The sequence below is a fragment of the Coccinella septempunctata genome, chromosome 1 (genome assembly GCF_907165205.1).
Source record: "Coccinella septempunctata chromosome 1, icCocSept1.1, whole genome shotgun sequence".
Taxonomy (NCBI): domain Eukaryota; kingdom Metazoa; phylum Arthropoda; class Insecta; order Coleoptera; family Coccinellidae; genus Coccinella; species Coccinella septempunctata.
Genome location: NC_058189.1, coordinates 3,892,247 through 3,920,242, shown reverse-complemented (window position 1 = coordinate 3,920,242; position 27,996 = coordinate 3,892,247). Strand labels below are relative to the sequence as shown.

The window sequence follows — 27,996 nt, the reverse complement described above, 5'->3', positions numbered from 1 at the left end:
AAGAAATTGTTATCTTGCAGACCGTGGCCTACTGGCCCAATATTAATAACTGTATCACGTTCCTACGACAACTCCCAGTTTGCAAACATATACATGGCGGCGAACCACAGGCGAACTTTGCGAGTGTAAATTGAGGCTTTATTGGGGAGACGTGTATAAGGAAACAATCGAGCGATGAATGACATTTGTTAGATTTCTACTCTGATAATTTTTGGTTTTTTAATTGAGGAACTTTTTTCGATTTCTCGCGACCTAAAATCTACAGGTCTGATCGAACAAACAACCGATCGAAAACATGGCAAAACATGCAATTTGTACAGTTCAGATTGTAGATATCCTTAGGTGGTTTGCGTGATTATAAAATGTGTAAGTTTACTCATTGGGTTATGTTCACGATGTATAAATACTTCCAAAAACAAAAGAAAAAATGTGTCGAATCAGAGATAACATCTTGATTGCGTATAAAAAGTAACGCACAAAATGTACGGGGTTGGCAAAATTCGTTGTCTACTGGGGGGATCTGGAGAACTATAGCAGCTAGAAGAAAACGTATGACACATTTCCTAGCTCTTTTTCAGAGAAACAAAGAATGGTTAAAACCGGAGTCTCCTACGATTCTTCGTTTTGATATTATTATCAAAAAATGAGATTTTCACGATTTCGGAAAGCTCTCATAACTTTTTTGTCTTTGAAACTACATATCTGAAACTTGAACCTTCTACAGGCACTTTTTTACGTAGAATCCACTAACGAGCTCGAAAAATTTTTTATGTCGAATTATTAGGCATTTCATGCATAAACGTAGTGTAAAAGAGTGGTATTGAGAACTCCACCATCCATGCGATTCAGGCATATTCCCAGAAAACCAAAATTTACGTGGATACCCCTTCTGGATCAACAATAACCACATCTGATGCTAGTGCCCTATCACGAGGAATGTACAAACTTGACTTTACAAATATCTACACGCAGGTAGCGCAATCATGCTCTTCAAAATCCGGATAGGCGGTTTTAAGAACCTAGGTGACGTTTGGGACACTTACCCTACTCACATTCGTTTGGAGAAATCATAGTTACCATAACTGCTTACAGGACAACTTTCAACAAATAATACATTCTAAATTCAAATTACACGAGGATTTATTTACTAGAAAGACCAATGTGTGGGTTGAAGTGACTCCAGTTTCACAAAGCTTGATTGGGCAATCAACGCTTGATTGACGGATGAACGTCAATTTGTTTTCAATCGATATTTCAGTGATGAGAATTCAGAATATTATTCTTGCATCAAATTAAGATCTATGTATATGCGCCCATTCAATGATTCTCAATTGGTAGTTCCTCAATATATTCAGTTTTAGTGATTTCGTTGTTTTAAACTGACTGTCAAATCGTTGATCGGCAATCAAAGTTTTGTGAAACCTGTTTTGACATTCAAAATTAACCTATCTTTAAAATAGTTTGTTTTTATTGCTGGCCAGCGCCACCTGGCTTATTTCAAGTTTTTTGCGTATACTTTTTGGTCCAAAAAGCCTAGAAGTTTGTTCTGCTTCTGTCTACTCTCCATAAACGTCTAATAGGCCATCTCGTTCAGTCGAATAAAATAATCTGTTTCTGTTAGTCCTGAATGAAACTTTTTCCACGTGTTAGAATCTGATCATATTACTCAGCAGGTGCATTACCTCCGTTGTTCAGTGAAAAATCGGGATATCCGTCAGTCCGGTTCGATTTACACAAGTATCGGCAGTCCCTTGATTTACCTTGGGAACGTGACACGAACTTATTCACTTCTACCCTGTTCCTTCTGAGAATAAGGATGACTAAAAGCCTGAGTTATCTGTTTTCCGAACTTGCCCAGCCCTTACCCTCGGATGTCACGTACACAATGGACGATAATGAATACATCGACCGGACTAAGTAGCGTCCCAGTTGTTGTTGTTTTCGGGCAGCTTTTTTCCCGTTTTTTCTTGCACACGCGGACTGCCCCAGCGGACGAAAGTTTGGTTTATCGGAAAATGTTGCTAAGGGAAGGATTTATTCCGAATGGAAAGGGGCGATTTATCCTAGTCATTTCGTAAGTGGGGCACTCGGCTATCGAATAAATTTCGCTTTTTGTACACGGTACCAACTGTTGATGGGCATGACAAAACAATTTTCTGATGACTTGCTAACCGTCTATGTTGGACTGGGAGCTTTTTGGTTCAGAATGATAACTGGTGCGATTGAGGTTTCATTTGTCTTATGTCACCATTGCTGATGTAATTTTTTGGGCTACTCGGAGAGTACTTGTTGAGAGATGAGGCTTCAAACCACAGATTATACAGTGGTTGTACACTGTTGTGCCGAGGCCTATCTTTACCCGCGCATCTCTGGTGTGATGGACTTCCATATAGGGCAGAACTGTAGCCGCACCATTATGACTAGATGCCACATGAAAGCCGTTCTTCTACTTCGCCAAACCCTACAGGGTAATTGTTCCTGATAGAGACCTATGGTCTACAAACACCAAACAGGCTTCTTGTGCCTGAAGGCTCATCTGGCTGTTGTCGATTCAGAGAAAATATAAGTTTATATGATGGTGAAAAAAAAATACTTCATATGATATGAAATCCTCTCAGGATACTATAGGTCCTACTATAGGAAGTGTAGCACTTTTCTACACTCGCTGTAATTTCGACTCGATTTTAGTATTCGTTTGCTGATTGGATTTACACCAGTGTAGTTTATCTACACCTACTCAAAAGGAGGTGCAATATTATTGTTTTGTGGTGTGAAATGCAAAATTTGATATTAATTTCACGGACGTCAGTAATCTGCTTCCAAATGGTTACGATTGAATTCGAAATTTGCGGTAAGTTCATGCACTTTGCAAGAGGATGAAAAAGTAACACATCTTCTGAGAAACGTAACCATATTTCGAATCCGAATTATTAGTCTATGAGCGTGACAGCCTAACGTCAGTGTTTTTTTCATTCGTTTGCGCAATTACACCGAAAATCATCAAAGTGCAGTGTAGATTACACTACGCTAAGAAACAGACGAAAGGACCTTATTTGAGACCTTGATAATTTTAAAGGTTTACTAAAATTGTCTTGCTGAAAAGCATCGGAGATTATCTATGCAGCAGAATTTTAGTGAATGAAAAATTACAGGAATAGTACAGGGTGGGCAAAATTCGTTGTCTACTGAGAGGATCTCGAGAACTACAGCAGCTAGAAGATAACGGATGACACATTTCCGAGCTCCTTTTCGGAGAAACAAAGAATGGTGAAAACCACAGCCTCCTACGATGCTTTGTTTTTGAGTTTGGAAATTTCGTTAAGTTCTCATAAATTTTTTGTCTTTGCAGTTACAAATCTGATACTTGAACCTTCTACAGGCACTTTTTTACGTTGAATCTACTGACGATCTCAAAATATTTCATCATCAGACGAACTTTCGTTTTTTCAAATGCAAACTTTTATTGAATTTATTATTTTTGAATTGAAAAAATTTTTTTTCACAAGATTTTACCTATAAAAGTGCCTAAGAAGGTTCAAGTTTCAGATATGTAACTTCATAAACTAAAAAGTTATGATAACTTTTCGAAAAAACAAAACCGCTTGCAGTTTTGTAACCTTTTTCTGCCATTTCATATTCTAGAGGGAAACATTTCGAGTTTTGTATGTAGATCTTATATCCTTTTGACAAATTGTTATTTTTTTGAGGATCTGAAGATGGCACGCGTTAAGTCGCTCCGAAACTATTCATCCAATAAAGAATTTTTGTGAGATAGGAGTCTTTTGGTACTCTTATTTGATTGAATATTGGTTGATTCTGGTGCCGACATAACAAGTTTAAAGAGTCATGGCGGATGAAGGATATATCGAAGAATCTCTTAACAGTGAACTATATGACCATAAAAATAATGTCTCTTTTTCATCAGAAGATATTATATTCCAGTAGGGGAAATCCGGGAGACTTGCTCAGGTAGGAGACTTGAACCACCTCAAATATTTCAATTCAAATTTCGCGCTACCGGTATCGTAAATAGCTTGCGACATACTCGTAACAAGGCACAACTAGTGGCGGCTCCATTTTGACCGCCGTCAGAACAGTTCGGGAATGAGAGGGTTGAACGTGATTTTGTTGTTAGGAAGTAAGAAATTGATTAATTTCTGTCTGTTACACAGTTTGAAAACTTTAATAGGTGCGTGGTGTTATTTAGTTTTATGCCTTCATTGATCAATATTGTTTTACAAACGATGAGCCTATTTAATAATATGTAGTTGTAAAAGTTTCAAGAAAACATCTGTTGAATAGACTGAAAGGGAGTGCGGGAGACTTGACCTATGCTATGGTCGGGAGACATAATCAGTGGTCCAAGTTTCCCGCACTGAGCTGAGATGATAGTTTGCTTCAAAAAAAAATAACTGAATAAGAGAAATGAATATAAAAAAATATACAAAAGTTCAAAAAAAGTAAAAAACATCTCGGAAATAAGTGAGAATGACTCCGAAATAGAAAATATGTATAAATATCTCATACGCTGATACTCTCTGATGATGAAAGCCTTGACATGGACAATCGTGGTCATTGGAAATAGTCTTCTTTCAATGTTTTTTCTGATGAATAAACTTATGGTCAAGTCTCTCTCGCCCCCTGTTCAACTCTCCCATGAGTTAGGGAGACATGAGCCAATTTTCGGTTCCTAAAAAAAAATTGCTGTATTCAAAATGTTCATCTCACTATCACTCTACTATTATTTGTCGTTACCTGTTTGGACATTATATCTTCAAGCAATGAGTTGCTACCATTTGCAGATACAACTTGAGTGGCTTCAGAGTGAAAAGGTGTTCAACTCTCCCCAAGTCCCCAAATATCTTTCAGCCACAATTTTCTCAACAGAACTTGAACACCGATAGTAATTGACCACTGAGGGTGTGATGTCCGAGTAGACCTTCAGAAGCGCATCACTGCCACCGCATCACAAATGTGATTTGCCACACATGATTTTCCAAAATACCTCGGAGAGACGATTTCAAAGCTGCCAGTGATTTATGATTGTTTTTTGCACATCACCCTGTGCGATGTCATCTCGCTTCCACATTTCCGAGCAATTTGAAGCAATCAACAGGAGGAGCGGAGCGGATGTCGAAATGAAAACTCAGTGGTGTAACCCTAGGCGGAACCTGCCCGGTCCCGAGCATTCGTTCCGCAAAATCAGAGTTATTCCGCGAGTGACGCACTTGCCGCGGGCGACGCCTTCGGCGTCTCGGCGTCCAACATTTCAATAACAATTATTACAACTTTCATTGCGTATTCCGTGCACCTCCAGCCTGTTTTCTTCGTTCTTCCTTCTGCGCCGCGCTGCTCCTCCGCGGCCGGATCCCTGGTATTTGTCGCCTTGTTCAAACAGAAACTTGGGAGAACTGCCCGAGGGATGAATATTCGGCGAGGCATGATCCATGTTATTTGATCTTGGAATAAATTTGGGTATACTTGTTGATATTCGGATGAGGCTAGATGTGGTCCCGCGTAGTGACGGTGGAATTAATTGAATGCGCGCGGGAGGGGCCTTTATAGGAATGGAGTTTGAGAGCTTTGATCGACGCCTTAGTTAAGGGGAAAATGACATTGGGCCGTGTTGATTGTTCTACTTATTATGTTATCGTCTCATTTCACATCAGTTGGTTCATTATCATCTGTTTATCTTAACGCATTATCAGAGTAACATTTAGGATGATTCGTCGGCCTTTTGTATGAAACTGCTCCATTGTGTAAATGTTAATAACAACCTCCAAATAAAAAACAAACTCCTGCTGCTCGTATGCTCAACGGCGTGTACAACCCTCATGTTACAGGCCTCTTTTCGATCTGTCTACATCGTATCTTCTGTCAAATGTGAATAATGTATTGGGAATTCCAAACAAGCAATAAGCCCTCTGGTATCAATTCTTGTAAATAAAAAGTTGATACACTTTTGTTTATTTACATCGAGAAACGGAGAATATTTTGGTGTTTCAATAAGAGTTTTCATAAAAAATATATCTTGATCTACTCAAAATATCTTCATCTATCTTGTGACAATGGAAAGTTCAGTGAAGTTTTCGTAATTTGGATATTTGGATCCTTTGAGCAAATCTTCGATACAACTTTCTTGTAAAGGTGTCAGTTTTGACTATTCTCCACTATGAAATGAATCAACAAACCTGGATGTATAACTTCAAAATGAAAGGATCTACACAAACAACAAATCTGTTTCCCCTAGAGAGGACTTTTTCCACCTAGTGAGTTGGCATACATTTGAATTTCGATAACAATCACAAATTTCAACTTGGACGAGTTTTCTTAGCATCAATATTCCTATACCATTTTTTCCGATTTGGCACTGATAAAAAGATATAGCCATTTTAAGTTTTCATTATGAGCTATATAGGGTGTTTTCAAAGGTGAGCCTAGGTAAGGTAGAACTCATCAAAATAAGTCGTTCAACCAAAAACCGTCTACATAAAATATCCAAGAGGGCTGAGATACAACCCCTGGAATTTCGAAAAAATTTCATTGAATTTCGAATACGGGACTGTGGAAGGTGAGTCCGGCATCCAAAAAACGAAACAAAACAGAAACATGTGGCCGGACAATGTTTGGTTCAGTACCAAGTTCATCGGATTAAATGCATCAGGTCACTTTTCAGAGAATCATAATTGTTGTATCGTGCAATTTAGGGTTAAAAAAATTTAGAAAATTTAGGCAGTTTCTTGAAAGTGCTTATGTTAGTTATGTTGAAAAAGTGCTATGATGTTTCCCCATTTCATCTCATTTTCACGACGATTGTTGGAAAGTTCGAACAAGAAGATTGTTATGCCCATTGTGAAAGAAATCGTGAATAATTTAGGCGAATTTTATTGGTGAGATTTTGAAGTATTATTCTATTTTCTACACTAGTGTCCTAAGTCTTTTTTGTCAGTTGGTATCGAAATGTTTCATTTCATAAAATCGTGTAAGTTGCTAAAAAATAATGAGAACAATTCGGCAATCCTAAATCCAAAGTTTCCATTTTAATTACCACGTGTAATTATCGAACGAGCCAATATCCTATACGGAACCACATGGTCGAATCAGGAGATAAGTTTTTTCCCACTGCTTTGCGATAATTCGGCTAAAAAACGGTTAAGGGTCGTACTAGGATCTATTTCAGTAATCATTTTCAATTTTTTCTTTCAACTTTGTCGTTCTGGAAGTTTTGTATAGGTGATTTTTGGTGAAACGCTTCATTTTGACCAGTTCTACCTTTTGTTGAAAAGTAGCCTCACCTTCAAATGCGCCCTGTATATGCCACCACTGTAGGAACGAAATTCCCTTCAGAATAACAAGCTAAATCCATGACACTACACATCTGTGGATCTTTTACATTCAGCCAAACTACCCCATTTTCCGAATATCACAGATATTTTTTATCAAATTACTCGAAAACGGTACATTATATCAGAAAATAAGGAAAATACCTACTTTTATTTCACAAAACGTTCAAATATTCATTACATAGCGTGCAACTTATTTTCAAGAGTAGGGTTTTTGGAATTTTTGGTAATTTTATGGTACGTAATGGCCGAAATGAAAAAACTGGGACGTAGGTGATATATTGTGTTCGAAAAAGACTCATTAAATAAATGAAAAACTATATTCCGAAATCCATTTCATTCGTTAAACCGTTTGTAAGATATAACCGAGGATAACACTAAAAATTACATTTTTTATGGGTTTTCAACTGCCTGTATTTTTTAAACCGAGCCAATTCGGAAAAAATGAAATAGAAAAAAAGTGTTCCTTTTGACCTCAAGAATCTACTGTAACAATATTTGTACGAGTCAAAGACATCTTGAATGGAACTATCATGAAAATCCATCGTAAAGACAAGTCAAATTCTATAGACATTAGATTTCGACAATGTTTGATTCCGTGAAAAAAAAGAATTTAAAAATAACGCACAGTGAAATCATGACGATCTAAACGTCCTTAGAATTTGCAGAAAAACTTTTACACAGTTTGCAGTGTTCGAATGGGAATTCACACTTTATCACTTAATGGTGAATTTTGATGAACGTCGGTTATAATAGGTTGATATGAAAAACAACGTTGCAAGATCTGTGTTGTTTTCGGAAGTGGTCGCAACATTACGAAATCATCTTTAGTATTTTTCTCGCATAAAGCAGCCTGGCGGCCAGGAACCAAGCCACATAAAAAAACAACCGTAAACTGAATTTAATGTTCGGAATATCGGCGGAACAGGGTGGTACATCATAAGTACCATTTCGGAATTCCTATCTATCGCTCCCCGCGAACTAAAATCGAACCGAGCAACGTTCTGAATAGTAATCCCGCCATCGATTTCCGATTAAAAAACAATAAACACCGGCGGAGAATGGGAGAGGATTCCGCGCCCCGTAAAACAACGCCCGACCGAACAAAAACCGCATTATTCCGAAATAATAAATCTCGCCCAAAGTTCGGCGCAACGCCCGACGTCCCGGGCTAATTCATTTTTCTTGTAGCAAATCCGAACTTCTCCTTCATTATTCACGCCCGAGTTTGTATTATTCGATCGTGAAGAGAGAAGTTGGTGATGAATACTCGCGGTCGAGAGGCCCATAGCGTCCGGAACGTACAGGGGGATTAATCCCGAAGTGGAGATATCGCGGGTTGGGGAGGAATTGACGCGGTTTGCGGGGAAACCCAAGTATCAACACTGCACGCCGATATTGGAAGGAGGTTCGATAAGATCAGAGGATAATTCTCTCGATTCAATATTTGGAATAATAATTATACTAACTTACAAAGAAACTGCAACACCCAGAAGGAGCTCTTTAAATTCAAAATTTTTTTCTGGTAAAACATAGATAGTATAGCAAGGAGTAAATGATTAAAATTTAGAGAAAAAAAAGTTTACAATTTTATTCATTAAATATGTTAATAATGTGTTTGTCCACCGCGGTTATCTATACACTCCCTAACACGTCTTGGCATTGATTCCAGAAGATGGTCTATTTCATTTTGAGGGATACTATACCAAGCTACCTGTACTTCATGCCTCAGAGAAGCCAAAGTCCGTGGGAGCTGGGGTAAATTTCCAAGCATTCTATCCATGATGTCCCAAATATGCTCTATGGGCGAAAGATCGAGGAATCTGGGTGGCCATGGCAAAAGATTCACATGGGTCGCTTCAAAAAAGTTCAAACTAACTCTGTCAACATGAGGTCGGGCATTATCTTGCTGAAATATTGAATTCTCAAGCCGGTTAAGGTAAGGGAGAACTTACGGCTCCACTATTTCTTGAAGGTAACGCAGCGCTGTCATGTTACCTCGAATAAAGACTAAAGGTGACCTACTTCCATGTGCAATAGCACCCCATACCATAAAGCCGGGTCCAGACTATGTAACAAAACATTTTATTAACAAAGTTATACAACAAATGTGTTATACAACTTTGTTATATAACTTGTTATAAAATAGCAGAGACATCCAGACTATGTAACAAAATAAAACTAAACAAAAGTGCTCATCTGGAAGCAGTGGCATCTGTAGTATTGAAAATGTCCTCAAACGTAGAGAATGTCATTTTGGCAGCAGCGGCTTGCGTGATTTTATGTAGACGAGTGAAATCTAATCGTTGAGAGCTAGAGGAGCATTATAGTGGAACAACTCTTTTGAAGGATCTAGCAATGGATGACATGGACCCATTGACAGGGGACATTAAATGTGATGGTAGTTTCAAAAATTTCCTAAGGATGACAAGTTCTGATTTCGAATACCTGATAAATCAAATCGGCCATAAAATAGGCAAAAAAGACACGACATTTCGAGATGCAATACAAGTAAAAAAAAGATTGGCGCTGCATTAAATGTTTAATAACACAAGTGTGGACAAGTTGCGGCGTGTTTTATAACAAAGTTATATTACTTTCTTTGATCTTTACCGACACCCAACGGATAACATAAAATTTGCTATATAGCAAGAAAAATGTTGTATAACATTGTGTTATATAACTTTTTCACTTGAATTTCTCTAACAAGTTATATAACTTTGATATATAACCTGTTTTGTTGTCTGTTGTTGTCTGGACCCGGCTTAACGCCTACTGTCCGGTGTACAGGACGCTCAACATCAAAATGAGGTTCACGTCTTTCTCCTCGACTTCGTCTAACCCTTCTTCGGCCATCATGTGCACCCAAGGAGATTCATCAGAAAAGACGACCTGATGCCATTACACATTCCAATGTTGTCGTTTTCTGCACCACTGTAATCGTTGCCGGTGATACTCGACCGTAAGAGGTAACACAAGATGGGGTCGATAGTGCTGCAGTCCAAAAGACCTTATACGGCGGTAAACGGTTGGAACAGTTACAGAATGGCCTTGTTCTCCTAACCACTCATCAGCCAAAGATCGAGTTGTCGCAAATCGGTCTCTAATGGCCATAAGTCTTAAACGCCGATCTTGAACTTCATTTGTGCTCCTTCGACGTCTGGTGCCTACTCTTCTTCGATTTTGGACATTATCAAACAACGCTTGAAAACATGTCATAACAGTAATAGGATTTCTGTTCGACATCTTTCAAATTCACTTCGCTGGCGATAAATTCCGTGGACACGTGCTATAGGCATTTTAACAACAACTAAACATCGACATTGGATCTCATCGAACAGCTGGTTTGTTGTAGAAGATAAAAAATTTGCAAAAAACGACTACAATATTTAAGTAAGAACTGATTATATAAAAAAACCATGATTTTTTTCTCCAAATTTTAATCATTTACTTCTTGCTATACTATTTATGCTCTACCAAAAAAAAAAACAATTAAATTTAAACAGTTCCTTCTAGATGTTGCAGATTCTTTGTCAGTTAGTATATTACAGGTAGTCTAATTATTAACACAAATGTTTCGGTGTGAAAACGGCACGGCTAGAGGTATATTCTTCTTCTTCTTCTGCGTGTGGTGCCCCACCCGATTGAACTGAGGCCTAGTGACCCATTGTTCATCAGGTTGCAGTTGGAGAGACTCATGCGCCTTTTCACCAACGATTCCTTTATTTAAGGGATACCTAAGCCCATTTAAGTGACTCGTAGCTACGTCGTTTTCACCAACGTTAAGGGAACTCTTAAATACAAGGGGACATCCTAAATTATAAAGGCCTTGAAGTCGAGTCCCTAATAAAGTGACAGCGAATTTCGAGATATACTCCATTCGCTTTTATTTTAGCAGTCTATTGACCATAATTTTTGTAACTAGAACAGAGTAAGGTTGGCACTGATGAAATGTCGTTAATGACATAACGGCGTTACCAGCCACAAGTAATATCAATTAATACTACAAAAATGCCGAAAGTGATTGAAAAAGCGAGGTTTCAGTAAGTGCTATATGAAATTCAGATCCGCTCATTCAAATAGTATGTAAGCCTGATATTCTAATATGCACAATATGTACAGGGTGTTTTCATAGGTGATCCATTTTTTTTGACAGAAGGTAGAACTCAACAAAATAAGTCTTTTCATCAAAAATTGTCTACATAAAATATCCAACATGGCTGAGATACAACCCCTGGAACTTCGACAAAATTTCATTGAATTTCAAGAACGGGACTGTGGAAGGTGACTCCGGCATCGCAAAACGAAACATAACCTAAACATATGGCTGGACAATGAATGGTTTCAGGGTGAAAAACAAATGTAGAAAATCGAGCCAGTTTCTTGAAAGTGCTTATGTTCACGGGCGTAGACAGGGGGAGGGTTGGGGGTTCAAACAACCCCGCCTCCCTCCAAAATAATATAGGTATACATAAAATCATTTTCAAAAAGTCTCACTTCATATGTCAAAATCAGAAAAATTTCATTTAAAACCCCCTCCGAAACTCAACCCTGGCTACGCCCATGCTTATGTTAGTTATGTTTCATCCCATTTTTACGACGATTGTTGGAATGTTCGAACAAGAAGATTGTCATGTGATTCCCATTGTGAAAAAATTCGTGAATAATTAAGACGAATTTTATTGGTGAGATTTTCAAGTATTATTCTATTTTTTACACTTGTGTCCTAAGTCTCTTCTGTCAGTTGGTATATAAATGAGCCATTTCATAGAATCGTGTAAGTTACTAAAAAATAATGAGAACAATTCGGCAATCCTAAGTTTCCATTTTTATCATCACATGAATATCGAACGAGCCAATATCCTAAACGAAACCACATGGTCGAATCAGGAGATAAGTTTTTTCCCATTGCTTTGCTAACAAACGGTCTAGGGTCGTATTTGGATCAATTTCAGTAATCACTTTGAATTTTTTTTTCAGCTATGTCATTCTGAAAGTTTTGTATAGGTGATTTTTGGTGAAACGCTTCATTTTGACCAGTTCTACCATCTGTTGAAGAAAAGCCTCACCTTCAAATATACCTTGTAGCAGTACCCTCTGCAGATATTCTCCAGAGTGCAGGGGTATGCTCGGGTTTCATATAAAGTAGTAGGTCTTCAAGTGTGCTTTGCTCACAACAAGAAAAATAGGAAGTTTTTTACTTCTTAATAATAATATTTTATTCATAGTGTGACAATCAAGGTATACACTATAAATAGTTACCGTCAAGAATTCAAAAGTGGGGGGTAAGCATGTCTACAGCCTCCTCAAACTGAAATCGGTATACTCGTCATATTAATTGGGGGTTCAAAACTTTTTTCAACGGTACATTTCGCTTCAAAACTACTACGAAGCTTTGGCTAAGAAACAAGTGAAAAATTGAAAGTTGGGAGACTCCAAACCCCTCCACGCGTAATTCACAGTCTATTGAATTCTTCAATTAAATGCAAATATACACAAATCATCTGACGTTTCCGCTCTCGGCATCCTACCCTCAAATGTTCTCGCAATCACCGCTACCTACCCCATAATCTGGACCATCAAACGGATTAGATCCCCTACTGAAATTATAGTTCAATATCGAATACCGACGAGATAAATTTGGTTATAATGTGGAAATCAACAAGGGGTCACGGGGAACTGATTGGACCTATCATCTCCCCCTGATACGCCAATATGTAACAGAACGGGGGACGCGGAGGATACACAACTCTGATTTCCCGACATGCGAAAGAAAGTTTTAATGTACTCCATTTTCCCCAGGTTTGGAGCGCTAAGAGATCGATGAGTTTCGAATCTCCGGGAGTTAGTTTTGGAGTTTGCTCGATCGGAGTTTGTGAGGAAGAAATGATTTCGGTTATGTGTCGGCGAAATTTTTGACAAGTAATTCAAGTTTTCACTGGGGAATATAAAGATTACTGTTGCCTGATAACGATTTTTTATTATCGATTATGTTGATGTTTCAAAATCAGCATATCAAAACTCATGTACCTAATATATATATATATATATATATATATATATATATATATATATATATATATATATATATATATATTCTTTTGAAAAAGAGTGTTACAAACTTTTACAATCTGAAATAACAATGAAGCGGGTGTAAAGAAATGGAACAAGAGACAGATCCTAAAAACCTGTTCCTCGTTCCAGATCTCAGTGTAAGAAGAGGAAAAATGTCAACGGGGTACCATTCATATCTTCGTATGATACATGAAAAAAACAGAGATAAAAACCTCAGAAAAAACTCTCTGTTTGCCCGTATAAGTGTAATGATGATGTATTTGTGTAAAGAATAAGCTGAAAATAATTGAAATTCGAGGACATCTTCTTCATATGACAAAATCCAAAAACTTCCTCCCATTCTTTCTACTATGATGGTTGACGAAGAATAATCTGAAAACAAAAAAGAAAGAAAAAAAAAACGAGAGGGGTGTATTGAATTTTATATTACTCATTAAATAATTTTGAAATTAGTAACCCATCTCAAAAAAGAATCAGTAACCGAATGAATACCTTCGAAACCACCCTGAAAATGATATATTCTACAACTCTTTACCAAGTGGTCTATAGTTTCTTCTTCTGAGCCACACTCACATCTTGGACTATCAACATCATTCCACCTAAAGAGCATGCTATTACACCGACCATGGCCAGTCCTCAGTCGATTTAGTGTACACCAAATTTTTCTTGGAAGATCAAAGCCAGGAACTTTTTTTGAAGGATCAGTAATCAAATCTTTATTAAAGAGATTACATGAATTCCATTCTGATTGCCAAAATTCTTTATGGTTATTAGTTGAATACAGAAAATCATTAGTCCATAAAGGCTTACGAGATTTTAATCTGCCACTTCTAGAATCTGGTAAATATGACAGACCTGGAAATGAATTTGGGTAGGAATGGAATTTATGTACCTAATGATTTTGTTATTTATTGTTGGAAAGATTTGGAATAAATATACAGGGATGGTTAATCTTCGACTCGTGCACATATTCCAACCGTAGATCAAAATAAACACTTTTTTCCCTTGCCATTTTTTTCGAATCGGTTCGGTATAAAAGATACAGGCTGTTGAAAAACCATAAAAAAATGTCATTTTCAGTTCTATCATACAAACGGATTCATTGAATGGTATGAAATTCGGAATATAGATTTTCATTCCTTGGATGAATCTTTTTCGAACACAAGATATGACCCACGTCTTCCAGTTTTCTCATGATGACCATTACGTATCATAATAAAATACCAAAAATTCAAATAACCCAACTCATGAAACTAAGTTGGACGAAATCTAATGATTATTTGTTTTCGTTTTCGAGTAATTTGATGTACAAAAATGGCAAATATCTGTGAAATTCGAAAAATTGGGTACTTTGACCGAATGCAACTCTTTTTGAAAGGTCCACTTGCCCTGCTAAAACAGCTAGTCGTATCTGCATTAACGAAGTTTAGGAATTGAGCAATTTGTGAGATATGATATGCCATCTGCGTGGCCCACCCCAGACGCTACAAATAATCGTCAAAAACTTTTTTATTTCAAATGGAACACCCTGTATTTCTGTATCTCGTTGAACGTAAAAATGAATTTCGAAACCTGATAGTTTTTCATCACTCTGTATATTCCAAAGTTGAAATTTTCTTTTATATGTAGGAGTAGCCAACACGAAAAATTCTGTCTGTATCGCGGGCGTAACTAGTACTTCGTTAATTGCTATTTAAAAAACTCCATATTTTAAATTTTTCACCATTATCTCGTGAAAGGTGCTTCTAAGGAATAAAGTGATCTGAAGAAACTCATCATAATTTGAGGTTACCATTTCATTTTTGAGGTCAAATACAGAGTGTTACATTAAAAAAAATGTAACTTTGGTCTATATCTTTGTTTTCGAACACCCTGTATATATGACAATAATTTTAAATTGTGCTTGTGAACACCCTACACACACCACGAGAAAAGGTTTTCAAAATATTTTATTTACTCCCTCAAAATGAGCGCCGCGTCTGGGGTGGGCCACCCGTATATTTGGAATTCATTATTCTAAATACGACTTACAAATATCGATTTAAATTTATTCTGGGCGAATTCTGCATTTCTTAATAAACTTTTTAGTACACTAATTTGTCAGGAGCAAATTAACTAGAAAAAATTGTTGCCTGACAATGAACTGAAACTAAATAACGTTACCACTTAAAATTATAATTTCAACGTTATTTAGTTTCAGTTCATCGTCAGGCAACAATTTTTTCTAGTTAATTTGCTCCTGACAAATTAGTGCAAGAATTTACGCAGGAGCAAATCGTCGATTTCATTTTTAATTGATTTTGTTTCAGAGATTGGGAGTGAAAACCCTAAACAGTTTATTAAGAAACGACTTACAGACATTGCTTACTTGTTGGAGCATGCCTCGAAATAGCAAAATCCAGTTAAACCTGCAAATCGTTTTTTTGCAGATACGACTTCCTGTCTTAGCAGGGCAGCACAGATGTTTAGTGTCATAGATTTAGCTGATTATTCTGAAGGTAATTTTGTTCTTCCAGGGGTGGCACAGCTTATTGTTTAAACTTAAAATGGCTATATTTTATCAAGGCCGAATCGAAAAAAATTGTGTCTTTTGACCTGGGGAAAATATCAGTGATAGAGCTCATAAAGAACCAATATTTTGAGGATCCATACTTGGACGATTGATGTTCTCTCCATTAACGAAAATTGTTTCTTGTTTGAGTCGGACATAGGAACGAAGCTGGTATACTGGAAGTATCTTTGATTTGTACATACACATGTTTTAACAGTAGATTTTTTTCCGATTCGGCCCAGTTTCATCATGAGCTGTGCCACCCATGGAATAACAAAATTATCTACAGAATAACAATCTATGACACTACCATAGGAGTTATGTCTATGGATACTTCACATCAGCGGATCTTTCAAACAGAGTTGCATTCAGCCAAAGTACCTAATTTTTCGAATTTCACAGATATTTTTATTTTTAAACAAATTACTGAAAAACGGCGCATTATACGAGAAAATGTGAAGCATACTTTTTTTACAAGACGTTCAACTTAGTTTCAAGTTCTTTGAAAATTTGGTATTTTTTCGGTACGTAATGCTCATAATGAAGAAACTGTAAGATTTGGGTTGAATTTTGTGTTAGGATAAGATATTCATCACATCAAGGAAAAACTATATTCCTAAAATCATTCTATTCATTCTAATTGCTTGTGAGATATAATTATAAAATCCTCTGATGGATTTTCAATAGCCACAGTAACTAGCTGAAAGGGATTTGAGTGACCGGTCAAAATTTCGTACACCTGCCGTGTCTAATTCCAAAGATATTGAGTTTCTTTGACAACATTATAATTCGAGAAAAAGAATTGAATATCTCACAAACGGATAGAGTTAAGTATAGGGATACTTCAGAAGTCCATTACAAAAATATTACTTTTATATGTCACGCTCACCTTGAAAAAATCACTATCACAGTTCAGTTGGCAAATTGAAAGCATATTTTTTCTGCACAGTGACGTATACTTCATCTTGATCTACAGAATGAACGCAATTTCTGGTTGGACGGAATCCGATTAACGTAAATTTGAACGAGTAAACTTAGGCCAATTTATTTCTTGCAACGTGTTCGTCCTCGGTAAACAACGAGGATGAATTGAAAATCGACCGACTAATGTTTTCATTTCCATAAAATACATCTGTAGAACGCTCCGCTGGAAACCTGCGGAGCTTGCAGCAGCAAAGCCCTCTGCGCTCCACGGTTATCATAATGAACTCCCGTATCCCCACGTGTCGTCATAACATTACGCTTAGAAATTTTTTTTAATCAAACCGACGAGTGCGCTCTGGAAGAAAATCACGATTGAAATGTATTTATTCGAGCTCCAAGATACTGCGAACAGAGGGTTAAAGGGGAAATAATTAAAACCGTGGATATTTAATCCCTTTTTTTCGACTTCGACGTGATGCTTTTGACGAATGATGACAAAAAAATTTCATTATTTCCAAAGGGATATCTTCCATTTTCATAAACGACCGGATCTTGATAATTACTTGATTGATCATATCGAAGCGATGCAGGGAATTTTTACAACACATGGTTGGCTCGGTGATCTTTGGCTCAAGATGAAATGGAAAGATTTTTTCATATTTTTTTGTTGGTTATTTCAATATTTCAGTTTTAGTGAGTTAAGCGAGTTCTCCTGTTTCAGAAGGAGATATTAGAAGGTGATTCATTGAGCAAGAAAGCCCTTTGGACCCTAAAAATATACAGGGTATCTGTGAACAATTGCGAAGGACTTAGGAAGATGATTCCTCGATGAAAACAAGAAGGGGTAGTTCCTATAAATTTTTTTCAAAATCAACCTCTCTTCCAAGACACAGCCTTTGGAGGGCGATGACGAGTTGATAGTTTTTAATTTTCTTTACGGATTCTAAAATACACTAAGTTAAAACAGTAAAACACTAGACATAATATGAAGCACAAAGTGGATGTCACTCACACAATTTTTTTTGATCTCATAACCTCATTATTAGAGGTTGAAAATAACAATCCTTACGATTTTTCTTCAAAAATTGTTTTCGTAGGATATATTTTCGAAAAATAAAATTCTCTTATGGTTTCTCATTCAATTCTAGGGAAAAAGAGTCTCGGGGAAAATTTCGATTCAGTCAATAGTTAGATATAGGTTTCCTTTCTTGTGTGGATTGTCTCAAAAAATGTATAACATCTCTAAAACCAATGATGAAGACTTCAAATTCGACATCTACAATGTTAAACCTGTTGGCGTCTAAAAGACAAAAGGTAAACTGTTGATAATACTAGTTTAGTACAAAATCTATCTTGACAGGATTGTTATAAAAACTACATTTGTATGCCTCGAAGAGTAGAATGCTTGAGACGAGATCGTGGGGTAGGTAGTACCTGCTTTACAGGCACTTTCAATTTTCTCTTCATAAAATTTTTTTCTGTACTTTTCGAACTTAGAATTTCTCATTCTTTCAGTGAAACTGTTCATTCCTTAATTTTCTTCTGAAAGAAACAAGAACATATTTACTGACCATACTTTTGTGTTCGAACGAAATAAACATCTCTTAAGCGGATATTCCTGAAATGAATTAATGGAAGGTGTTCCTTATCAATCATTGTTCAGCATTGTTTTTTGTTCGGTTCACGCAAAACAACTAAAACCAAAATACAAATCAATAGGTGTCAACGTCTGACATACAGGGCAGCATTTCAACTCAAATTTTACAACAGCCCGTACACATTATTTTGAACCGTGTTCACACCTTAGAACATAGATACAAGGAATGGTGTGCTACGAATCAATTGTATAGTACACACATTCGATGTTTCTCTGTCTAGCGCGACACTAAGGCAGTGACGTTATATTGAAAAACTCACATACATCCTATACTCCATTCACTTTTATTTTAGCAGTCGGTTGGCCATGGAAATTTAACGCATTTCACTCCGTATAGTACGAAAATGTGGGGTTATGACGCTTGTCAAAACATTTTTGGGTTTTAAATCAACGCTATGTTGCCCGTTATACATAGAAGTTTCTGATATTGCGTATTTTATCACAATGTCGAATCTCTTCGGAAAATATGTGACGAACATAACTGAAATTTATAAAAACTGATTGAAGGCATACCAAATGCAGTTATTTGCATGGAAAATACAAGAGATCAGTGTAATATCATAATATGCACTAGCTTGAGGAGAGTTAATGTTCGTTATCTTCTTTGGCTAAAGTTTTAATACGTTACATCAGTTGTAGATTTCAAAAATATTAACCCGAAGATGGAATGCATATGATGCAGTGGTGGGTAATGGGTATCACCCGAAGAAATTAACAGATAATTTCAAGAATGTTAAATTCTGCAACAAAAATCATCTTGCATCAATATAAGTAAAAGGAATTAAGGGAAGTTTCAAGTCCAGGTGAACTTCACCTTTGAACCAAAATTTCACATGAATAAACAATTAACAGGACAACTGGAGCGTATTTGTGGCTGTTCATCTTAATACATTGATATAATAATAATAATTAGGTATTTATTGGTACCTTAAGACATTTACAATGTATAGGACAAGTCAGAATCAATTTTCGGGAGCTTATTCTACGATGACATTAATCGAAAATCCTGTAGTAAACTATTCGTAATAATTCACTCAAACATAATATTCTCAAATGCCACCACTTTTTTGGGTCTTCCAATAGAAGGATATTCTTTGTCATCCTCTTCATTCACAATATTTCTAATTGCGGAAATATTCAGCTGAAATATAAGTCGTTTAGATTCAGATGAAACATTATATAAATTCTCTCACATTGAATATGTTCGCTACAGTCTGCCGTATTGTGGATTTTAGAATATCAGATTATAACTATTTGAATGAGTGAACCTGAATTCTAAATAGCACTTCCTGAAACCCTGTCTCTTTTTTCAATCACTTTCGGCATTTTTGTAATATTAATTGATATTCGTTGTAGCAACGGCGTTATGACATTAACGGCATTTCATGATTGCCAACCTTACTCCGTTCTAGTTACAAAAACATGAGAAAATTATTTCATGGCCAACCGACTGCTAAAATAAATGTGAATGGAGTATATCTATTCGTACTGAAAATTAATGTGACAATGATGTCCGAATCAACTGTCTCAATTGTGACTGGCGACACTAAGCAACTACCTCACTCCAGTCTTTGGAATGTTTATTTTCCATTCCATGTATCTGTGTTCTAAGGTTCACACAGCAATTCACTTTTTGCCTATTCAGACCTACTTCGCCGATAAAATACATACACCTATCCGTCAGGGATATTTCTTTTCATTCGACGGAATTGTAAATAAAATAACAAAACAGCTATTTTCGCCTATAGAAGAATCGAAATTAGACAGAGTTCTATCCCCATTCAATCAATTGAATCCAATCTAAAATCTCGTCCACTTTTCATGACAAAATTAAGGCCTTCAATTTACAAGTCGAACCTGAACAAAACGAAATAATACTGAAAAACGGGGCTCTCACCCCTTCGAACGGCATTCACGTGCAGATCATTGGAAATGAGACAAAATTAAAAAGTTCGCAATTTAATCCGGAAAAATTCATTAACCCCGCTCTACGGCAGGAGATTACGCATACAATCTGAAGAGTCCTCTGGAGCACTATCAACTTCGTGTAATGGTTAATACAGAGCACCTTAAATGCTCGGCTAACATTACGCTAATGGAAAACCCAGAGCCACGTCGCTGATGATTCTGCCATATTTCGGAGTCATATTTCAATTCAGGTTCAGGAGTTTTACGTTTGAAGGAGCATACAAGTTTTGAAGTATGTCATTATATAGGACTGCGATGGTTTCGAAGTGTTCCTCTTCAACTGAAAACAAATAATTTGTGCTTCAGTTATTTGAAGCAATAGCACGAAAACTATTGATTCGCGGGTTACTGCCGAATAGTTCTTCAATTACCCAGCTCTGTTTAGAATATCATTCATCTCTGAGATGGAAAATACTATTAGATATAGTTGTGTGGTGTGAGATTCATATAAGGTGAAATACCCTGGACCCTGTAGAGTACCTCTACCAAAAATTAGACCTGTATATAGGGAAAATTGTCATCGTAATACTTGAGCGTGTCAGATTAAGATATATGTCGTTAATTACATGTTCAAAAGTATTTCCTCAATATGACAATTTAAGCGTGAAGAAAATGTGTAGGAAGGCGATAAACTTGCAAAATACACGTCACGTGTACATTCTGCCACTAAACAGGGGAGTTTCTTTAATCTTACAGTTTGAATATGATAAAAAGGAATTTTTTAGATGTTCCCCTTCCTGTACTTCTAAAAGTTTCTTTATTCATTATGGAAGTTGTATGTAATTAAATTCTGCACAACCTTTGTCTGAAGCAATTTTTCACACTCTTAACCGTTTTCGAGTTAGAGGGCGATAAGGGCGAGGAGCTTAGCCACACATGCGAAAGGCCAAGGTCATTCTAATGTACAGGGTGGGCAAATTTCGATGTTTTAGCACTACAGCTTTTAAACCAGTGGAGATAGACAAAATCTGATACCCTATTCTCGTTCTTTTTTTCTGAGAAAATAACAGGAGTAGTAGTCATTTTTGGCCACCGTCTTTTGTTTTCGAGTTATAAGCAAAAATTGGAAAAATGGCGATTTCGAAATAAATTTATATCTAAGCTAATACTGATGATAAAGCTCTGAAATTAAAACATTATACAGGCACTTTTTAAGTAGAATCCAGTGGCGTGCTTGCCTTTCAAGCAGGATTTTTAATTACGAAGCTATGACCCAAAGTTATCTGTTTTTAAATGGGAACACTAGATTTCTGTGCAATTTTTTGAAAGCTTAATCTTTACTGATCTCAAAAATATATAATATCATATGGTTTGTATCAATATAAATAATAGAAAATGGTCAAAAACCTTTTTTCTCCACATATCTATGGTTTCTACTTTTGATGAGAATTTTTCCTACGTTTGGACGTTCTTGAGATATATGGCGAGGAATGTTCATTAGACTGGGTTTCTACATTGACCTTGACGTTTGGCATGTGTGGCTAAGCTCCACGACCTTATCTGTAATTAATTATTATTAACAGCCATTTGCGTTCACGTACAGCAATCAGGTGATGAAGATGAAGATGACAATGTAATGATTCTTCGAGTAGGGGGAGTCTGGGAGACTGGCTCAGGTAGGAGACTTGAACCACCTCAAATATTTCAATTCAAATTTGGCGTTACCGGTTCGTGAATAGCTTGCGACATACTCCAGGCTCAACTAGAGGCTACTCCATTTTGGCCGCCATCAGAACAGTTCGGGAGTGAGGGGGTTGAACGTGATTTTGTTGTTAGGAAGTAAGAAATTGAATTATTTTAGTTTACACTGTCTGAAAAGTTTAATAGGTGCGTGGTGTTATTTAGTTTTATTGTTTTCATTGATTAATATTGTTAAACAAACGATGAGTCTTTTCAATTATAGTTGTGAAAGTTTCAAGAAAACATCTGTTGAATAGACTAAGAGAGAGTGCGGGAGACTTGACTCATGCTATGGTCGGGAGACATAATCAGTGGTCCAAGTTTCCCGCACTGAGCTTAGATAATAGTTTGCTCAAAAAGAAAAAATAGAAATAAAAAATATACAAAGGTTCAAAAAAGTAAAAAACATCCCGGAAATAAGTGAGAGAGACTTTGAAATAGAAAATATGTATTTCAAATGCTGCATCTGATGACCTCGACATAGACAATCGTTGGTCATTGGAAATTGTTTCCTTTCAATGTTTTTCCTGATAAACAAACTTATGGTCAAGTCTCTCTCGCCCCCCGTTCAACTCTCCCATGAGTTAGGGAGACATGAGCCAATTTTCGATTCCTACAAAAAGAATTGCTGTACTCAAAATGTGTTTACTATTATCTATCGTTACCTATTTGGGCATGATATCTTCACGCAAAAAAATGAGTTGCTACAATTTACAGATTCAACTTAAGTGGCTTCAGAGTGAAAAGGGGTTGAAACCTCCCGGACTCCCCGATTCATTCTTTAGCGAAAAAAGTTAGGCAGAAATCATAACATGTATGAAAGAAAGCGATGGAAAATATTCCTACGTTAGCGGTTTACTCCATCGTACGACAATTGCCAGACGCAATTCGAAGCACTCGTGCACTATTACCTGAGCGGCCCCCTCGGTAAGAAAATGGGCTATTCGGGAAATTCATCTATTGTCGTTCCCGGGCAGAAAACAAGTTTGCCGCACATTACTGCATCGTTGGCAACGTAGGATATGAGGGAGTAATTGTTCATGACCCTTTTGTACCTCTGCGGTTTCGCAATTTCGATAAAAACCGGCAATGGAGTTGTAAAGGGTAACTTCCCCGTCAACGGAATGGAAAGGTATGAAAGGACGCCATTCCTGAAGTCAGTTCGTTTTAAAATACGTAATGGATTAAAAGCTAATCAATTCGATATACCGGGTTGAGCAAGTGTCCTAAAAGGTAAAACCTGTACATGTAGGATATACGAGAATGTATTGATATCGAGTTAGCCTAGACCAGTTCCATGCATAAAAAAATATTGCGTTACCCTAGCAACGAACAATAACTCATTAGAAGTGTCAGTGTGAAGTTTGAGGTCAAAAAAGTAAACCAGAGTTACGCAATGAATTAAAAGAAAGAAGATGTCCATCGAAATTGTGAAAATCAAGCCATCATTAAGTACCTGTATTTGAAAGGGTTAAGAGGTAAGCAAATTTACGAAGATATACTTAATACCGTTGGTGGTCAATGTCCTTCGTATGCGACCGTGAAAAATTGGTCTGCAAGTTTCAAAAGAGGTAAATTTTCCATTCAAGATGATGACCGATCGTGAAGGCAAGTTTCTGTGTCAGTCCCCGAAAATATCGATGAAGTTCATGACATGATTGTGTCAGACCGTCGAATTGGGAGAAAACAGATATCTGAAGCACTGAATATTTACTACGAACGCGTTCATCATATAACTCACGTCAATTTGGACATGAGAAAAATTGCTGCTAAATGGATCCTCAAATGTTTGAATGTTGACCAAAAGCGTGCAAGGGTAGAAGCATTGCGTTCGATCTGTGCTCGTTTTGAAAACGATGTAGACTTCTTGAACCGAATTATTACTATGGATGAGACTTGGGTACATTTCTACGATCCAGAAACAAAGCAACAATCGATGGAATTGCGACACTCTGGTTCTCAATCACCTAGGAAGTTTCATGTCCAAAAATCTGCTGGAAAAGTTCTTGCTTCAGTTTTTTGGGATTGCCATGGAGTAATCATGATTGATTTTTTAGATAAGGGTAGAACACTATGGGAAAAAATTAAAGAGAAAAGACGCGGAAAGCTTCCTCCAGTAATGTTTTGTTTTTGCAGGACAACGCCCGTGCATACAAATCTCATGTTGCCATGCAAAAATTCATGATTTAGGTTTGAAATACTAAAACACCCCCCTTATTCACCAGATTTGGCTCCATCCGACTATCATCTTTTTCTTCTACTAAAAAAGTGTAAGAGGTCGTAAATTTTCTTCCAACGAGGAAGTAATAAAATCTGTGGTGGTCTGGTTTGCAGAGCAAGAAAAAACGTTTTTTTTTGAAAGATATAGAGACGTTGCAGTTTCGCTGAAATAAATGTAACCAACTGAGAGCAGAATATGTTGAGTAATAAAATATTTTGACTTTGAAATTTTGTTCGGTTCTGTAGTAGGCCTAGAATTTTTCAATATATCCTCGTATGTAAGTGTGGAAGGAAACGGTGTCTTTTAAAAGTAGCTGCATGCCACATTTGTGGGGATACTACCGCGAGTGCTCAAAATACTATCGTATATAGATACAGTAGTACTATTTCTTGAAACAATCTCACGAATTGAAAAAGTATAGACAGCCTTACACTTAGGATTGGTAACCATTCTAAAATATATCTACAGATAGATCATAGAAACGATATCATATAATTTTTCTTGAGTAAATGAAACAATGGATAGATAGGTTTATTGAAAACAGCCGTTCGTGATCAAAACCCAGACTGTACCTTTACCTATACTGTACCTATCGTCTTTAAATTCCTATATTTTATTTGAAACGAATGAATCGCAAATTTATTAGCAATAATAATAATTACTAATAATAAAAGTGAAAAGTAGTCTAAACAGAAGAAATATAAAATATGTATTTCATACGCTGATACATCTGATGATGCAAACCTTGACATAGACAATCGTTCGTCATTGGAAATTGTTTTCATTCAATGTTTTTCCTGATAAACAAACTTATGGCCAAGTCTCTCTCGCCCCCTCTTCAACTCTCCCTTGGATTTGGAAGATATGAGCCAATTTTCGATTACTAAAAAAAGAATTGCTGTACTCAAAATGTTCATCTCACCATCTCTCTACTATTATCTATAGTTACCTATTTGGGCATGATATCTTCACGCTAAAAAACGAGTTGCTACCATTTACAGATAGAACTTAAATGGCTTCAGAGTGAAAAGGGGGAGTCTCCCGGACTCCCTATACTACATACCCTCCCCTCAAACAAAATTTCACGAAATCGCATTCATTCTTCTTGGAGGTGACTTTTGCTGAATATTTTGATGAGTTCTCTCATCTATAACTATATCATCTGGAACACTCAGTAAAGTCAAGATTCATTGAACAAATCCCCTCTAACTTATGTTATTTGTTTCAGGTATGAAGAACGAGAATAAAATTTTGCACGAGATAAAGGGTGAGTTTAATGAAAAAACTCACAGTTTAGGACTGCAGAAATCGATACAGGCACAATTCAACCCTGACTTTACAGATGTAAAGACGGTCTCAAAATACCCTTGATTCTTCGATCTTCAAATGTATAACATCCCATTATATTCATATACGGCGAACGTAGAAGAACGTGAATATTTTATGAAAAATGTTTAGAACCGAATTTTCCATCCACTCTCTCTTATACCCGCCCGGAGTAATATGATTAGATTCGATACAAACAAATCGCAAAAATCACCAGTGTACAGGTCGGATCTTCCGCCGATATGACCCCACGTCGTCGTCCCTTCGAGTTCAACGTTCAAATATGAAAACGAAGTCGAGTACCTTCTGCCGTACACCCCTCTATCACGGAAACTGGCTTCGAATGCTTGCAGAATAAATATTTGATATTTCTCTTCCGATTTGGCATCGCGTCGAAGAAAATCGAATAGGATCGCTTTCTACTGTCGACCCTTCGTAGTGTTTCTTTGTCCGTGAATTTTTGAATGGTTTTAATGAAAGGACAATTCTTTCAAGGGAAAATGTACCCCTAAACAAAAAAAACGTACAAATCAATCTCGAATAGCTCGTTTCCATCGATTCTTATAATTTGTTCATCTATGTTTTTGTTGGGAACTTTCCACTTGAAATCGATTTGGTGTTATCTAAATTTTCTGAGCACTCAGTGAAAGAATAAGGTGAATTATTTCACTAAATTCATGCTTTGAATGAAATTTTTCATCATCATCTATATGTCCATTCTCAATTATATATGGAGATGAACTGAGAAGAATAGAGAAATTCACATTCCAGAAAATGATTGCTTTAAAAATGGTATATTTTCTGAATATTTTTGAAATTTTTTCCTATATAATAAAATCCTTACCTAAATTTCTCGATTTTTTGTCTCATATTAGCATTCGCTGTGCTTAATTCGTTCAGCACCAGAGTTTTACCATTGTTGAAACATTGCGTATCTCAAAAGATTCACCGAATGAATTTCGGTTTGGGAGATATGTATCGCGAATGCACAGTTTATGTACAGGGTTTCCGAATTAAAGTATCCCTATACCTTATTATGGAAACTAAAAGAGCTAGAAGAAAAACTTCCTTATTTTAAATGGAACACCTGGTATGTTATTGCATTTTTGAATTCCTTATCAAATTTTAAGGTAACATTGGAATGAGAACCATGGTCCTATATAGCACCGATTCTGAGGTATTCGACTTTTTCCTAAAATTTTGACAGATAGCTGATACCAGTTTTCTAATGAATATATCGAAACCAAATTGTTTCGATTTGTTTTATATACCATATGTTACGTCTCTATTCTTACCAATCTTATATACAGGGTTTTCAAAAATTAAAGTTAAAAACTCAAATAGAAGTTCAATCAAAACTTAATTTTTTCAAATGGCAACCTATATTTTCCTCTTGTTCAGCGTGTAGAGCAGGTTAAAATGAGCAAAAAATGTAATTAAACTTTTTCTATGAAGTGAAGAGTTTCAGAAATATGGACGTGCATTTTTCCGTAAGATCCAACGATAAATAATTAATTAAGCTGATAGAATATCGTAACTATGGAAACTAGCACTTATCTAATTATGTATTTTTGAGTTTTCTTTTGTGTTGTCAGACAACTACTTGCTACTTGGTTATTTTGAGAAAAATGTATCTGTTAGTTGAGTCTCCCTTTAAAATTCGAATAATTTAATTTTATTGGGTAAAAGAGTTTTTTCGTCTTTCAATAATCAATCTAATTAATTAAATTTATCAAAAAAACAAAGCCAACTATATAACAGCAACACTAAATAATAATTATCATTGGTTCTTACGAGAAAATTCACTTCTTCGTCCATATTTCTGAAATTATTCACTTTACAGAAAAAGTTTGGATACATATTTTGCTCATTTTAACCTGCTTTACATGATAAAGAAGAGAAAAATATAGGTTGTCATTTGAAAAACTTAAGTTTTGATTGAACTTCTATTTGTGTTGTTAACTTCAATTTTTGAAGACCCTCTATATCAGATTGCTAAAAATAGAGATGTAACATATGATCGAATATGTTGTCAAGAGCTGGGTAAAATTTGGTTTCGATTCATTCATTAGAAAACTAGTATCAGCTATTTTAGTGAGCACCTACAGGTATCAAAATTTTAGGAAAAAGTCAAATATCTCAGAATCGGTGCTATATAGGACCATGGTTGTTCTGCCAGAGTTACCTCAAAATTTGACAAGTAATTCAAAAATGCAATAAAATACCAGGTGTTCCATTTAAAATAAGAAAG

The 27,996-nt window shown here is 36.3% G+C and overlaps 1 protein-coding gene across 9 annotated transcripts in view; it reads left to right on the top strand.

The window, feature by feature from the left end:
• Positions 1 to 27,996, top strand: part of LOC123322654 (hemicentin-1) — a 637,965-nt gene that overhangs the window by 329,564 nt on the left and 280,405 nt on the right. The gene's annotated exons all lie outside the window — the stretch shown is intronic.